Genomic DNA, 16,648 nt, shown 5'->3' with positions numbered 1-16,648 from the left:
TTGATAGTTCATTGTGACAAAAGTCATTGCCAGCATGATGATTTTGTCCCTCCAGCAGCTGACATATTATTATTTGAGTCAGCCCATAGTTTTCATTTGGTTATTTGATTATTTTAGACAGTAAACCCCAAAATGGTATGTGTGTGTGTGTGTGTGACTCTGTGGGTGTGTAACTGTGTGTGTGTATGTGACTGTATGTATGTGTGCATACATGTGCTCTGTGTGTGTGGGTGCGTGCATGTTTTGTACATTTTTATTTCTTTTAGCCATTCAGAATTTTTGTGAGTTTCTTTTAGAACTATTTTCTTTTTCAAATTAAATGTCTAATTTGTAGCAGCGACAATAGCAGGAGCTGAGGTATCTAAATTGAGACCGAAAGGTACCATAAGGACAATGGAATATTTGGAAATTTATTTCTGTCTCAATGAAGCCTGGGAAGTCTGTATCTTTGGCCCACGTCTTAATCAGCTGCTGCTGAAGTTCAGAGGCTTGCCTGGGGCGGTAAGTCTCCTAGCTCACAGGGCTGCATGTTTCTGGGGACAAACCTGCTTCAGGATACCCGTTAGTTTGTTAGCCTCGGTGCCAAGCTTCAGTTGCCTTTAGTCAAAAGACACAGCTTACAGTTTTGTAAAACAAACCCAAAGGAAAAGAATCTGATCATAGAACAGTGCTGGCACCTCCTCTGGATCTCATTCCATTAGTCTCCAGGAGTCACGTGATCAGGCCCAAGGTAAGTGAGATGAAGAAAATGAATTTGGCTCACCAGTGCAGCTTACATACCAGAGACGGAGCTGTATGCGAGCCAAGCGTGCCACCTCATGTCTTCCAAAGACTGACATGGGAAATGGGGGGATGGCTGTGAGTTTGAAGCCAGCCTCTACTACACAGTGAAGAATTCATGCCAGGACAATCTGGACAACAGGCTGAGATCCTGTTCTCTCGACCTAAAGAACAACTAGAACCTAAAAACAACAATGTAATCTGATACAGCCATCAAGGATGGTCAGATAATGGATGTGGAGAGCCAAGACTAGTTACTAGTTACGAAGACTAGTTACTAGTTACTATGCTAAAGAAGCTGTTGAGCCTGTTGATACTTAGAATCCTTGCTGTAACTCATTTTCGGGATTTTGCTTTCCAGTTTTCCATGGAAGATTTGTTTCCTCCTCTTATCCCCTACTTCTTTTCTACTAAAGTATAAATAATAAGAATTTTGGTTTATGTTTCCAAGTGTTGGCTTTCATTTGCAGCCCTTTTGGTATTCTTATAAGTATAATGCTTTTCATGTTCAGTATTTTCCGAGTCTTTAAACAACTGTGAGATTCAGCCCGGTGGAAGTCACATGGCTGTTTGCTCTTCTGAGCTTGCCCTGGGTGAGCGTTATCTTGTCCGGATGACTGCTGTTCATCCAAACAGGAGATTTGACTTTAGGTCTAATTACTGCAGAAGCAATTGCCCCTTGGCCAAGAAGACCCTGTAGTCTGCCCAGATGTCATTATCAGAGCCAGCTGAACACAGGCCCTGTTTCCAACCTCCGATGGAAGTCCACACATTGACCTTCATGGAGCTAGAACTTCAGCCATTTCAAGCACGAGAACCCAAGGTTGGTTTTCCCAGAACCCACATAAAAAAGCAAGTGTGGTGACATGTGCTTTCACAGTCCTCACACTGAGGAGGCAGAGGCAGGAGGAGCCCTGGGACTCTGCCCAGTGTAGGAGGAAGTGCGGTGGAAGTGGGAAACTGAAGAGCTACCCAGCTGAGTACTTCTGCATCGGTATGGCATTTGAAATTCCTCATTGCAAGTAGACTCAGAATTCTATGATTGTCAGAATCATTTGGAAAGATTTTTTTTTTAAAAAATATCTGTTTGCTTATTATTAACAAAGTAACTAGTTGATGGGCACACAGGTGCCCCGTAACAGTGCAGTCAATGTGCATGTGGCAGACAGAGGATACCTTGTGGCAGTCTGTTCTCTCCAACCTTCAGTTCACAGTTTCCGTGGCAAGCCTCTTTACCTGCTGAGCCATCTCACTGGCTCTGGAAAGATTTTTTTAAAGACTGCAGAGGTCTGTCCTCCATCTTAGACTCACTGATTGTAAATCTTGGGCAGACCCAGGAAGAACCTTTTAAGTCTTCCAGTAGACTGATGTATAAAGTCTTGGCTTCTGAAGGAATGAGTGGGCTTCTTTGAGAGTGGTGAGTCTGGGCGAAGTTTTAAATAAACTGTGTGTTTGGTGAAAGGCAGGAGGCAAGCGAGTTCTGCTGTGTTTCTCTCTCCCTTTTCATCTTTGAGCATCCAGATTGCTGTTTTCAACCACTGGATGCTGTGAGCATTTCCTGGATTGGTCTTCTGTGGTGGTTCTTTACTTCTATTCTAGTGGCTTCTTAGCCATCTGGTAATTGTGTCATTGGGAGCCAAAATGGAAAACAGAGGGCACTATTAGCTCAAACTCTAGAACAACAGTTGTCTGACTTTCCACCAATTCTGCCAATGCTAGGCCAATGACAATATTGTTTCTAACCCGCATGCATTCTTCAGGCCAAGCTGGAAAGTCGTTCCTTGCAGCATTGGGAACAAGTCTGCCACACTGATGGACAAGATTCAAAAGGTTCAGAATTAAGGATCTGGTCCAAGAGTTTTATCAGCATCAAGAAATACTCTTCATCAGGCCTGGGGTAGGATCGAGAGCATTCCCGTCTTCTTTGTCTAGCTCTCTGGAACTCTTTGAAATTGTTGAAAAAGGACCAAATGAAACGGACCGGACTGCTGTATTAGTGTTCCGTCAGCCAGCAAGCTAATTATTATTTTTTTTTTCTGACAAATGTCTGTGAGGAGGGTGTTACAGCATCCTGGTTTATGGCTACCCCACTTTGCAAGTCATATGCTCAGCTAGAAGAGCACAAATAGAAGGATATTTTAAGTGCCAAAAAAAAAAGAGAAAGAAATGCTAAACTTTATTTTAGAGCCATTTTATTTTCGTCCTTGAATTAGAAGCATTAATTTTTTTTTCTTGACAATTGTACAGTGGTGCAGACCTCTCAGCGGGCGTGGGTACCATAAACTCAAAGCAGGCCACATTTATCTGCGTTTTGACGAGATGAGAACTTTTAGATCACTCATCCTCAGTAGCAAATTAAAGTGGAGGGCGGAAGGAGGAAGGAGCAGGGTTTTATTCTGAGTAAGTCTCTGTCAGTGCCCCAGTCTTAGAGGGGAGAGTTGGTCTGTTTGAGTGGTGACGGTGGGTGCAGCAATTAACCCCAGTCAGCGCAGGACAGTCAGAAGGACCTGGCTCTCTGTTCAACCAGCCACCTGGATGGATGAGACCTATATTATTTATTAAAAAAGATTTATTTACTTATTTTTTTTATTTGTTTTGTCTACGTGTATATCGGTGCACCATGTGCATGCCTGAGGCCCACAGAGGCCAGAAGAGGGCATCTGATCTCCTGGAATTGCAGCCACGGATGACTGTGAGCTGTCTCGTGTGGAGGCTGGGAACGGAGTCCGGAGTTCTCTGCAAGAGCCGCCAGTGCTCTAACCACTGAGCTCTCTCACTGGACCCCCCGGGTTACTTATTTTTGAAGTTGTTGATTATACTTTCACTTCTACTTACTGTGGGCACTATTTTTTTTTTAAAAGAAAAATATGGGGAAGAAATGACCAGATATTTGCAGGTTTCTTTTTTTTTTTCCTTTTTTTTCTCCCTCTGTTCTCTAACCCACCTTCTCAATGACTATTCCATAACTTATGATGCGGTGACTTCCTGATAAGCCATTGAAAGTCGAAAATATCTTAGGTCAAAATACATTTGATAAACTCCATTAATCAAGCATCACCCCTGAGCCACGGCACAGTGAGTTTTTCCCCCACAATGGTCCCGTGAGCAGCGGGAGCCGAAAGTCTTATCACTGCTCAGCCTCACAAGGAGCTTTTGGGGAATATCAAAAGTCAGACCCCAAGGACGATATCCTTATCACTCCGGCAGGAATTAAAACAGTCATAAGGGAAGCCGCTGCTGTAAACTGCAAACGGAAGATGGCACCTCTGTCAGAGAAGTCCCTCAAACCAGCTGAGTGAGCTGTTCACACATGGAGTCCACGGGGTAGGGGGAGCTTTTATGAATTTAGTGACTTTTAGGTTACCGGAGTAAAACTGAGTCTCAACCCCTCCCTCCAAACAAAACAAAGCAAACCTGCAAAGCAAAAGGCTCTCAAGGGAGTCCTCACGGACTCGGTGGCAGGAACCAGGAGTCGGAGCTGCTTGGGCTCCTGGTTGGTCCTCGGCTGCTGCTGGCAAATTTTTGCTAGTCTTACAGCCTCACATTCTACCGTCTTCTGCACGGATATGCATGGATATGCACAGATATTACGATAAAAAAAATAGTAGTAAATCAATGTTAATGTTAAATGTTAAAAAATGTTAGAAAAATCATTATGCTAAGTCAAAGAGGCCAGTTATAAAGGACAGAGTGTATGGATCTCTCTTTATTGAGCTTTGAGCAGAAATGTAGCTGAGTTTTACAGAAGCGAATTGGGTGTTGCCTGCCAGCTGCGCAAAGGAGCCGGTGGGTGGGTCAGAGGATGGGTGGTATGGCAGCCGGTGGGTGGGTCAGAGGACGAGCGGTTTGGGGATGTTTTGATGCACGTATTCTCCAGCCTGAACGTGGCAAGGATCTCATGGATATATACATCTGTCAACATTTATTTGAACATGTATTTTTGTATATGCCTGAAACACATTTAAAGGAAACCTATAAAACCAGAAAAGGGGAAAAAAAAAGCATGAGAAGCAGGTAACACAGGAGATAGGTTGGTTATATATAACGTATGTAATGTATAATGTGAATATTTACAGGTTCATGGTCACTTCTCACTATCAAATATATTTTTATGAGTAAAAGTGTAAAATTGAATGTGAAGCTCCCCCGCGTCAGAGCTACAGTGTTCTAACTGTATGGAAATTCATGGAGATGCTGAGATTTTTTTTTATTGAGCTTTGAGCAGGTCTGGTTATTGTGCTGTGTAGTTTTTTTTTTAATTTATAAGTTCTTTATGATAAAGTTTTAATAAATTAAAGATATGTCTACTTAAAAATACATTTTTTGACACTGAGTACCACGCAGTGCAGGCTGAACTTGAAGCTCAAGGTAGCTGACGATGACTTTGCACTTCTGATGGCCCTGGCTTCACTTCCTGAGTGCTGGTTAGTGGGTGTGCACCACCACAACTACGGAGTACTGGGGACCAAACCCATGACTCTGAGAATGACAAGCAAGGTGCCACGTCGCCACCTATATTATATTCTTAAAAAATGTTAAATGCACTGAAGTCATCCAACAGCACCTTAAATAGTGGCTGTTATCTACTTCAGAAGAATAGTACTGTACACAGAAGAGGGCTGCATCAGTGTAGCTCGGGAAGGCCTGGTGCAGGGATGATGGAAACGAAGATGTCAGGGTAATACTTCTGCAAAGCCAGAAGATTTAGATGGCCGTTCTCGTCATGACATTTGCAAAATGGCTGAGATAATATTTCACGGAGCAGATGAGGTACAGACAGGTTGACGAGGTATATAATCTCGTTGGGAATCTTGGAAACAGAAATTATTTCAATTTGTCCCTATTCCCTCCGACTCAGTTCTACCACTCCCTGGAAATGTCTTCTCGTTTTGCTTCGGCTGGCATCTTTTCCATCGAAAGCTAAAATGTGTTGAGTCGGCAGATTTGACTGACTTTCTGAAGCCCCTAGTGGCTTGCAGCCGACAAAGTCTTAACTCTTTTTGGCCAGAAACCGAAGCTGAGGGAATTGTCAGTTTCAAGTTGCTCTTGAGGCTGTGGTGGCATTTCCCTATGCTTGGTCTTGCACGGGTAGCAGATTGAAAGAAGACAGAGTGAGTCCATGTTGACGTCCAAGCTGAAGATCTGAGGAAAAATAATTAGCAGCTGTAAACTTTAGGAGAGGGCAGATGGAAGTATGAGGATTTCCTAGAATTATCATCTATTTAAGGCGAGGCAGTTTAGCAGTTGTACAACCTACCCATGACACACATGAGTGGTTGCTTTAGAGAGAGACAGTAGAAACGTGTTGGTAAGACCCAATTCGGATATTGTCAGCGAGCACCAAGATTCCAGGGTGAAGATACCCAGGAGAGGGTGCCAGGCATCTGCAAACAAGATTTCTCAATGACCTCTCACCTCCCGAAGGCTGGAGGACAGCTTTTAACTGGTAAACTTTTAATAATAGGCTCTGGGTGAGGAAAGACCTGAACTTTCTGTGCTTGACAGTTTCTATAGTTGACACTTTTTTTTTTAACCATAGCCAATTTTCAAGCCTCCAACATATTGTCAACTGGCTCATAAAATTTCCAGAGATTGGCTTTAAGAAGCCCACGTGAGCTAGCCAGCACAATCCGGGATCCAGCAAAACAGAGAGACAGACCCATTAGGTGAGGTGGCCGGCTACTCTCCATATTTTTCCCTCAACCTACCTAATCCAGGACTTGCAGAGTGTGAGATTCCTCCTGTTGAGTTCATCAAGGCCTGGAGGTCTCAGAATATGCAGAGAAGGGGATGAGGCTGTTTCCAAAGATCAAATGATGCCTCTGGTGTGGTGTTTCCCCCTCCCTTATGTTGTTGCTCTTGGTGTACCATTCATACGGTGAGTCCCAGCAAGGATGAGCTCAGTTACCTTGGGTACAACTCCTGGGATGGAGGGAGGCTGTTTGCTTCTGAGCTTCAGTGGACCCTGTAGTTGCTGAGAAACAAACAAACAAACAAAACCGAAAAAACAGACTGTCTTTTCTCCAGAACACTTTCCCAAGCACAGCTTGCCTTCCCTGGGGTCTGAGAATGTTCTGGAAATTTGGGAGAAGATCATTTCAGTGAGTTAAGTGTCATAGTAGCATAGGAAATTGTCTGTCATAGCACTGACGGAGGATAGGATACTGACATCATGTCTTACAGAGGTCGATTCTGTGAGACTTGATATAGTCCCAGGAGCTATGCACGTAGGTGGGCATTTTTTTTGGAAACATTTTTTTTCTGAGCCTGGACTGCAATCATTTTTCTTATGCACATAAAATAAATTTGTTCCACTTAAAAGTGCATAGAATATTATAGCCATGCAGGTGCTGTGTGAACTACAAAGACCAGCATTCTGTTTCACTAAGCATGTAACAGAGAGTTACATAATGTCATTTCAGGGTTATCTCCTGGCTGGGAAAAGGGTTCCGTCAATGGCAAGAGAACCTAATAGTGGCGGGTGTTATGTATTCAGAATGACTTGCAGTCTGTGAGAAAATACAGACTCATTCTTCATTCTAGAATGTCAAATATAAGCAAAAACATTTCTCTTGAATACAAATGTTTATTTCAAGTAGGAGCAGATTTGTAGACCCGTCATTCTAACATCTGGTGCGACCGTATTTAAGTATTTCCATAACGAAATAACATTCACCTATTTAGTCAGGAGAATGAACCAGGAGATGGAGAATAATCCGTATCTTCCAGTCCTCATCACACTCATCCATCAAGCTCTGGTGGGTCCTTCTCTCCATCCTCCCGACACATTTCTTACACCAGTGTGGCTGAGGGCACAGGCTCTCCTGCCTGGACTATTCCAGTAAAGCTCACTGTGCCTCTTCCCACTCCAACCATTTTCCGCAGGAGCCTCAGAGTTGGGAATGTTATTTCCTTGAGGAAAACCTCATTGGCTTGTGGTGATGCCAGGAGGGGGTCACCACTGAGTCCCACTTGCCTCCAGCCTCAGTGACTGACTGCAGCTACTTCTCAGCTACCTTACTTCTCTGAGGACTGGACACCCACCCCACTGCCATCTTTGTTAAGGAATCTAATTACGCACTCTCACTTGGCTGGAGAATTTTATTCACTATGACCCCCCTCAAGTTCCTGTTGCAAACTTTGCTGATTTACATAATTTCAAATAATCCTATATACTTATCTTTACTATAGCGCTTTGTGGGAGTGTACTTCTGTCATTGAAGATTCCCACTTTCTCTATCACCCCAGCCTCCTGAGAAGACTGAGTGTCGAGAGGGTGTCATGAGAGATGTCATGTTCCTTGGCTTTGATTGGAGGCCATTGTTCCTTGTCTCCTGTTCACAAGCTAGCCCAGGCCAGGGAACGAAGTCTCCAAGGCAGTTATTGGGCAGGGAGGATGCTGCATTTAGATCATGGCTGGCTTTTCTCTGAATGGCAGAACCAGCAGTTCTTTATCAGAACTTAAGAGCTGGAAGTTGAGGGTGTGTAAGTTATTTCTGAATTTCCACTTGAAAATTGAGACACACGGCAGTTGAAATGCATGTTGGCCACAGCTGAGAGCTCAAGTCACCATGTTGTGGTCATGGCAAAGCTTGGAGAGATGGTCTTGCCAGAATTCTAGTAAGAGACACCACTCACCAGGTGGCTACCAAGAGCTGACTACAAATAAGGTTCCTTGTCCCCGAGTAGGACCCAGGAAAAGCTCCAGGCCTACAAGACAAGGTTTTGTACTTTATTTACTGTTTGCTTAGTTTGTATTGTGATATAATGTATGTGTGTGTGTGTGCACCTGTGTGTGTGCATGCACGTGTGCATGTGTGTGTGCATGCATGTGTGCATGTGTGTGCATGTGTGTGCGTGTGTTCGTGTACTGTTTGCTTAGTTTGTATTGTGATATAATGTATGTGTGTGTGCACCTGTGTGTATTTGTGTGTATGCACATGCGTGTGTGCATGCGTGTGTGCATGTGTGTGCGTGTGCGTATGTGCATGCGTGTGTGCATGTGTGTGCGTGTGCATATGTGCATGCGTGTGTGCATGTGTGTGCATGTGTGTGCATGTATGTGCATGCGTGTGTGCATGTGCATGTGTGTATGTGTGCATGTGTGTGGGCATGCATATGTGCATGTGTGTGTGCATGCATATGTGCATGTGTGTGCATGTGTGTGTGAGTGCATATGTGCATGTGTGTGCATGTGTGTGTGTGTTCGAGTACGTGTAAGCAGAGATCATAGAGGATTATCCTTGGTCTCCTCGGTTGCCCCCTGCTGCATTCCTCAGAGTCTGCATCTCTCAGTGGGCGAGCCCCAGCAGTCAGTCTATCTCTCTTCTCCACAGCCCCAAGCCCTGAAGGTGTGCATGGCCACACCCAACTTTTACAAGAGTGCTGGACGATGAACTCAGGTCCTCAGGATTGTGTGGCAGATGTGCTTGCCCATGGAGTCATCTCTCCAGCTGGGATGTTACATTTTTACCAACCTTCCTTCCCTGGCTCTTGCTTATCCCTCCTTCTCCTTTGTCCACCCAATGTCCATCCATCCATCCATCCACCCACCCACCCCTTCCTCCCTCCCTCCCTCCCTCCCTCCCTCCCTCCCTCCCTCCCTCCCTCCATCCCTCCCTCCCTCCCCCAACCCACTACCTTTAGACAGTGTTTCATTATGGAGTCCAGGCTGGCCTCAAATGTCTGGAAAGTGATGAGAATAAGAACAGCTCTAAACATGACCCTGTTGTGTCCTTCGCCGTTTTAAATACCGTTCCACACCAGGTGTGGCGCATCTCAGTTCCTATTTTTAGGAAAGACCGACGCGTTACCCAGTCTTCTGCTAAGGTCAGCATCAGCTTCTTTGTAACATTCAATCTCTTTTTGGTACATTAAAATAATCAAACATTGTATCCGTATTTCTAGCTAACACGATAATACACTTTGGACTCAAAGTCCTATCAAGTTAGCTTCGCTTTTTAAGAGGATTTTAGAACTCGGGTGCAAACGTTTGCTAATTTCTTTCTCCCAATACAGACTGGCGCGTGTGACTTCACACTCGATGAGATCACACTATATAAATCAGAGATGTTCAGTGATGCCCTAGAGACCGCACAGCCGACCTGAGCACGGGCGAGAGCTAATTTTTCACCTTCTTGAAACTATCCCAGTCCTATCCCACCGTAGCCCCCCTTTAAAATATAAATGTATTGAATAAGTCTATTTCAGCTCCTTATGAGAATTTAAAAGCTGGAAGCCGAGGGTGTGTGTAAGTTATTTCTGACTTTCCACTTTAAAAATGAGACAACACATGACAGTTGCAATGCATGTTGGCCACAGCTCAGAACTATGTATGAGGTTTTATTATGTTTAAATTCTTGCATAATTAAATAAACAGCAGCCCGTAGAAAGTACAATGCACATTTCTTACCTTTAAAATGACACTGCTATATAAAACACTATTGTGAAATGCACGAGTAATGATTAAAGGCTTTGGTACATATAGAGTAATTTTCCTCAGTGTTTAAAAGGTCACCAGAAAGAAAAGTGACAAATATGCCTGCTTTAAGCTCTCTCTCTTTCTCTCTCTCTCTCTTTTTTTTTTTGCCACTTTAAAAATGTCACAGTGAGTGAAAGGCGAAGCCGCCCCGTAGCAGATGAATTGAGTATTGACAGCTGCGCGCATGCTAGCTCTGTATGGCAGAACCCGAGGGAGGAAAAACAAACCGCATTCACGTTTCCATATTGTTTTTTAATCTTACGTAACGAGACCTTAACTCAGATTTTATTTGAGGTCGATCAGGAAGGTGATTTGCTAGACAAACCTCTGCGCACACAGGAAAGCTAGGTATGCAGTATAGGACATTTTAATCATGCACTAAATGTAAAATTATCCCGACAACACATGTGATATTTTATAGTGTCCATATGGTATTGCATATGCAGCCTGTAATATACAACTGGTATCTGGTAACATATGATATAGACACCAAGCATGCGCTACAGGCTTGGGACTCTGTGATTACACACGCACACACAGGGATGGAGTATTCCTGTTTTATTTTGTGTTGAATGTGCGTTTAACCTCTGTACTCATGCATTCATTCAATGAAGAGGTCAGGCTACTTCTGGAGGTGGATTAGATTCTTTTGGCTAGAACGGCACATCCTCCAGAAGCCTGGGAGATTTGTGACATTGCACGGCCAGGTGTTCTACACCCACCAATATCGATTTAAAAGATTAGAAAGAGGTTCGGTGATGAGAAAGTACAGATAATGGAGCTGCCCACAACGGGGAGTAGGTCTCACAGCCCACACTGTCTGGGATACTTAGAATTCAGGCGCTGGGAGACTTGAACTCTGGAAGCTGTAGGGTTGCCAGCTGGGTTGCAATGGAGGGGTCTGAAGAGGGGGCATTTGCCTCTTATGGGGCTTTAATATTGCCATCTTCCTACAGATGGTTCCAGCTGGTGCTTTCCCCTCCCAAGTAACAACATCTCCCAGACAGGCTCTGTCCTAATTATGGACAAATCTCTCAGGAGTCTGCTTCTCCCACTGGGCTGCTGCAAGCGCCCTTCCTTTTTATCCTAACCATATGCTTCTTACCTTTATCTAAAGAGTGCTCAGAAAAGAATTTAATGAACACAGACAATGACATCTGCACCTAAAATGAATACTGTCCCAAGTTTTCTTAGGACCCTGGGGCAGCTTGTTGTACTTTAAAAAAATCTTTTAAAATTACATATTTGTTTGTTTATTATCATTTGCGTATATGTGTTTATGTGTGCACACCTGTGCCATGGTATGGCATACCTGAAGTCAGTGGACAACTTTGAGGAGTTGGTTTTCTCCCTCTACCTTGTGGTTCCCTGGAATGGAACTTGTGTCATCAAGTTTGACCGCAAACACTATTTTCTGCTGAGTCATGTGTCCAGCCCTTGTGACAGGATGTCCAAATAAACGAAATCGGAATGGTTAATTTTTACTGTCAACTTGATTGGATTTAATGACACCCAGGGAACTAGTGAAGTATGACCCTGGGGCCTCTGTGAAGATATCTCTAGATAGTGAAGCATGTCCCCGGGGTATCTGTGAAGATGTCTCTAGAGAGGTTTAGCTGAGGGAAGATGATCCACCCTGAACGCTGAGGGCCACCATCCCGAGGGCTGAAAGAAGAAAGGAGAAAGCTTCCTGAGCATTCTGTGCTCCCATTCATAGCTCTGTGCTTCCAGATCCGCTCAGACCGGAGCAAGCTTCCTTTCTGACAGCTGCTGGACTCTCCTGCTAGGTCCTCTGCCGTGGTCTGTATCCCCGAAACCAAGAGTTACACCAAACGCTCCCCTTGCTCTGCTGTTCCTCACCTATGTTCAGTCGTCATGAAGAATATCTGATACCAAGTGTGTCAGCATTTCCTCCGCTGCTCAACCTTAGTACCCTACGGCTTTCATAACTGTATCGCCAGAGTCTGCTCTGGCAACCGTAAGCCCCCAAAGATATTTCACCTGTCATTAGGCTTTCTGCTCAGCATATTGAAAAGTAAGTCTAAGAAAGAATTACCAAGCATACTGTTAGGGTGAATAGTTAAAAGCCATTAAAAAGCAGTGATAGGGCTTATGGAAATACCTGGACTCTGGAATTCATTTTTTTTCACCTTGAAAACATCTTTTTTGTTTGTTTTTTGTTTTTGTTTTTTCCTTAAAAACATCTTTAGAGAGTGTAACATCATGAGAGAGAGAGAGAGAGAGAGAGAGAGAGAGAGAGAGAGAGAGAGAGAGAGAGAGAGATTTCATTAACAAATTACTTTTTTGTATAATTAGAACACACATAAATTTTGGAAGCGAATGCTGTCGTTTTTTATTTTTAAACTGTATCTCGTGATGGATGTTATCACACCTGGAAACAGTTTTATAAATTAAAAAAAACAAATTGCATGAAATTATATCCGAAGATGCTAATGAATGCCAGCAGTTCTTATAGAAAGAAAAGGTGATTTTTTTTGTTAGCTCTCAATATGTATGTGCTAACTCGATATATTATTTTCCGTAGCTAATTTCACAGGAATTTGAGTATGTGGAAATGGTATCAATACTTTCTGATGTCTGGTTATTTTTTATTGTTTTTCAATAATGTCTCTAACCCAGAGTTCTCTCTCCCTAGAGTTTACAGGGAGTATAAACTTGAGTAAATACACATGATGCTAAAACAAATGTAGAACTGAAATCTTGGGCTAGAGAGATGGCTCAGAGATTAACAGTGTTTGTTGCTCTGGCACAGGGCTCAGGTTTGTTAGCATCACTCACGTGGGGCTGCTCACAACCATCAGTAACCCCAGCCCCACAGAGAAACATCTCCAGCCTCTGTGGGCGCTAGTGATCCACCCATAAAGTTATTAACTTTGCTAACTTAAACCCCATCAACTTATTTCAACGTAAATTTAAAAATTCCCTAAAAGTTCTGCAAACCTATCAAAATTTACGTTGGCACCTCTTAAAACCTATCAGAGCTTAAACTGCACCTTTAACTTGCTTTTCTGAAATTAGCTAAGTTTTCAAATTAAAATCAAAGAAATACATAGTTAATTCCCTTATGACACAGTTGTAAATCGGAGGCTGGCTTGGGGTTTTTGTCTAGGTCATGGTTCACACTGTGGACAGGTTGGCCACCACACTGACCTGTCCAGCCACCTGAAGCCATGTTAATTTTTGTAATGATCATGCTGTGAATTGTCTACATGATACAATCACAGCAACTCTCCACTTCTGAGCCATCCTCTTCATACTCAGGCTAAGTACTCATTTTCATCCTGTCCTGTAGGAATCCAGTCTACAATTTTGTTTGTTTGTTTTTTTTTTGTTTTTGTTTCTTTGTGCTGTATTCTATTTATTCATTTTTTTCTTTTCTAAAAAAAACTGGATATTTTCTTTATTTACGTTTTAAATGTTATCCCCTTTCCAGGTGTTTCCCCCCAAGAACTCCCCTATCTCATCCCCCCTCCTCTGCTTCTATGAAGGTGTTCCCCCATCCACCCACTTCCATCTCCCCATCCTTGATTCCCTCTGGGGCATCGAGCCTTCATAGGACCAAGGGCCTCTCCTCCCATTGATACCAGATAAGGCCATCCTCTGTTATATATGCAGCTGGAGCCATGTGTCCCTCCATGTGTACTCTTTGGTAGGTGGTTTAGTCCTTGGGAACTCTGGAGAGTCTGGTTGATATTATTTTTCTTCCTATTGGGTTGAAAACCCCTTCAGCTCCTTCAGTCCTTTCTCTAACTCCTCCATTGGGGTCCCCACTGGGGACCCCGTACAATTTTGTTCTTTATGTTTCTCTCCATCAGTCTGGGATACTCTGGAGAGAAAACAGACAGCTGTGATACACATAAGCCAGTGTCCTATTCGGTTGATCTTGTCAATGGACTGACTAAAGAACTCTCCCTTGCTGTAAAGAATTAAGACATGAACATTCATGTGACTGAATATATGATGGACAAGAGGTCATGTGAACCCATGGAGATGGGTGTGTGCTATTTATCAGAGGGAGCTGACCTTGACCTCTCTAGAAGCTGGCAACGGAGAGCATCCTGGTCTAGGTGTCTGTCAAAGGGAGTGGACTGTATGAAGAGTGGACTGTAATTCTGAATTAGCGTTTGGCTGGGACACTAGAATCAATATTTCTCTTTTAGATAAAATTACTAAGGGACTGATAATGTGATCCAAAGAAGCCTGACCAGGATCCAGGCTTAATGTGCATTTATTACTTACTAAAACTCTGACTGCATAAAACCAGTAAGTGAGCTATTATTTACTTAATTGGCTTGGCCTGACAATCGTGAGGCCATTTGGATCCTACATGCAGTCTGTTGATTCTCTCCTATGGTTTGAATATTCCAGGCTGACCTTTTCCACTCTGTTGTCTGTAAGCACATGCGTGCAATGTCGCCCGAGTGAACTTACTTGTTTAGGTTCTTTTCAGGTGACCCAAGTCACATCTGTGACTAACCATGGTTCTGGGAGCCACATGAAGTCTTCAGTGATCAGAAAACTGTGGTTTACAGAGGATATCACGGATGCCCCGGAACAGCTTAAGTTGTGAGAAAAAGTGTTAAGTACGGGGAATCTAGCACATCAGAAAATACCCTATTAAGCAGTAGCCTGGGGGTGTGAAGTTCCACAAATGGAAAAGAATTCAACGGTAGTAACCTTTTACCATTTCCGAGTTCACCTCTGAAGTCTAATTTGGATTCATTTCACCCCTGATTTCAGAGGTGTAAACTGCCTGGGAGCATTTTCAGTCACATCACCATCTCAGAAACTCCTTGTTTTCTGCATCTTCTTGTAACTGGCAACACAGGTTTCAGAATTCACTATAAAAAATATCCTTGCTCCAATGTGTCTTTTATCTAATTGTTTTGTTTCTAATTGTATCTAAATGGCCATTGATTTTTGGTTGTACAAATGAAGGCTCTATGAAATTTGCCATCTAAAACTTTCCAGAGTTAGGAGGAAATGTAAAATTATATTTTAAAAGACGAAATTTCTGAGATATGCATGTTCAATGCATTTTTTTAATTCATATTTTGACACTACATATCTTTTGGATATATACTATGCAGATAGGATACTGTATTAGTTACTTGGTTTTGCTGAGACAAAAATGACAAAAGCAGCTTGAGAAAGAAAAGTTCACTATAGTCCATGGAAAGAAGGGATTCTTCTAGCTGGGAAGCCATGGAGGCAGAGTGTGAGGCACCTTGCATCTTCAATCAGGAAGCAGAAAGGGAGAGAGAGGGAGGGAGGGAGGGAAGGAGGGAGGAAGGGAGGGAGAAAAATGCAGGCACTCACCTTGATTTCTCCTTTTTGTGTAGCTTATGTATGAAATGGTATGGACCACATTTGGCATGGATATCCCTTTTCAGTGTAAACCTTTTGGACACACTCTAATAGATACACCTCCAGGTGGGTTTCCACAGTGGTTCTAAATCTAGTCGACAATGAAAGGTAAGCACTGCAAATGTAATCAGTTGATTGATCCATTGATGTCGTCCTACGTATGTAATATAATAAATTCATAGCACTCAAATTACCATTGTCCTTGAAAAGAAAGGAAGAACTGAATTGGAAAGGATAATAGAGGAAACATCTATATTTTACTTTAAAAGCAAAAAAACAAAAAAACAAAACACGAGGTGGGCCATGCACTCAAGTTCGCTCCGGCCAAGGAACAAGTCAGCCATGAAGCCTCACTGCAGCTTTTAAAGAGGTAGGAAAGACGCCGGTGGAGCCCAGGTTGGACAACTCACCGAATTCGAGTTCCACTCATCAGCAGCAACGCCAAGGCGCTGGAGATGTGTGTCAACTTCATCAGAGGCGCAAAGGAGGGGTCTGTATGTGAAGCACCAGTGCGCATGCCCGACAAAACGCTCAGTATCTCTACAAGGAAGGTTCTAAAAAGTGGTATCGTTCCCAGATGAGCACCCACAAGCGACTCGTCGGCTTATGTAGTCCTTCTGAAATTGTTAAACAGGTTACTGCCATCAGTATTCAGCCGGGGGTGGAAGTTGAAGTCACTGTTGTAGATGTCCAAGTCAACTGGTTTAATAAATTGACTTAGAAAAAAAAATGAAAAAAATTTTATATGTATATGTGTATTCACATGTGGGTTTGCGCATATCAGTGTCGTAGCCATGGAGGCCAGAAAAGGGTGACAGATCCCCTAGAGCTGGAGTTACTGGCAGCGAGCCATCCGGTATGGGTGCTGAGCACTGAACCTCTCAACTGTGGTGGCATCTCTCTGGCTCCTATATGAAAGGCTTTCTCTGTCAAAGAAAAGTCTTACTATGGTAAAAATACCAGTACTGATGAAAGCCGCATAGTAGGTTCAGATGTTTA

General features: G+C 43.2%; 1 pseudogene; it reads left to right on the top strand.

Moving 5' to 3' along the window:
* Positions 1-15,750: 15,750 nt before the first annotated feature.
* On the top strand, positions 15,751-16,370 carry LOC114612579 (annotated as a pseudogene).
* The last annotated feature ends 278 nt before the right edge of the window (positions 16,371-16,648 follow it).

The sequence above is a fragment of the Grammomys surdaster genome, unplaced genomic scaffold (assembly GCF_004785775.1).
Source record: "Grammomys surdaster isolate TR1022 unplaced genomic scaffold, NIH_TR_1.0 126176, whole genome shotgun sequence".
In the NCBI taxonomy this organism is placed as follows: Eukaryota; Metazoa; Chordata; class Mammalia; order Rodentia; family Muridae; genus Grammomys; species Grammomys surdaster.
Note: the sequence above shows the minus strand (reverse complement) of the source record. Positions and strands in the feature narration are given on the sequence as shown.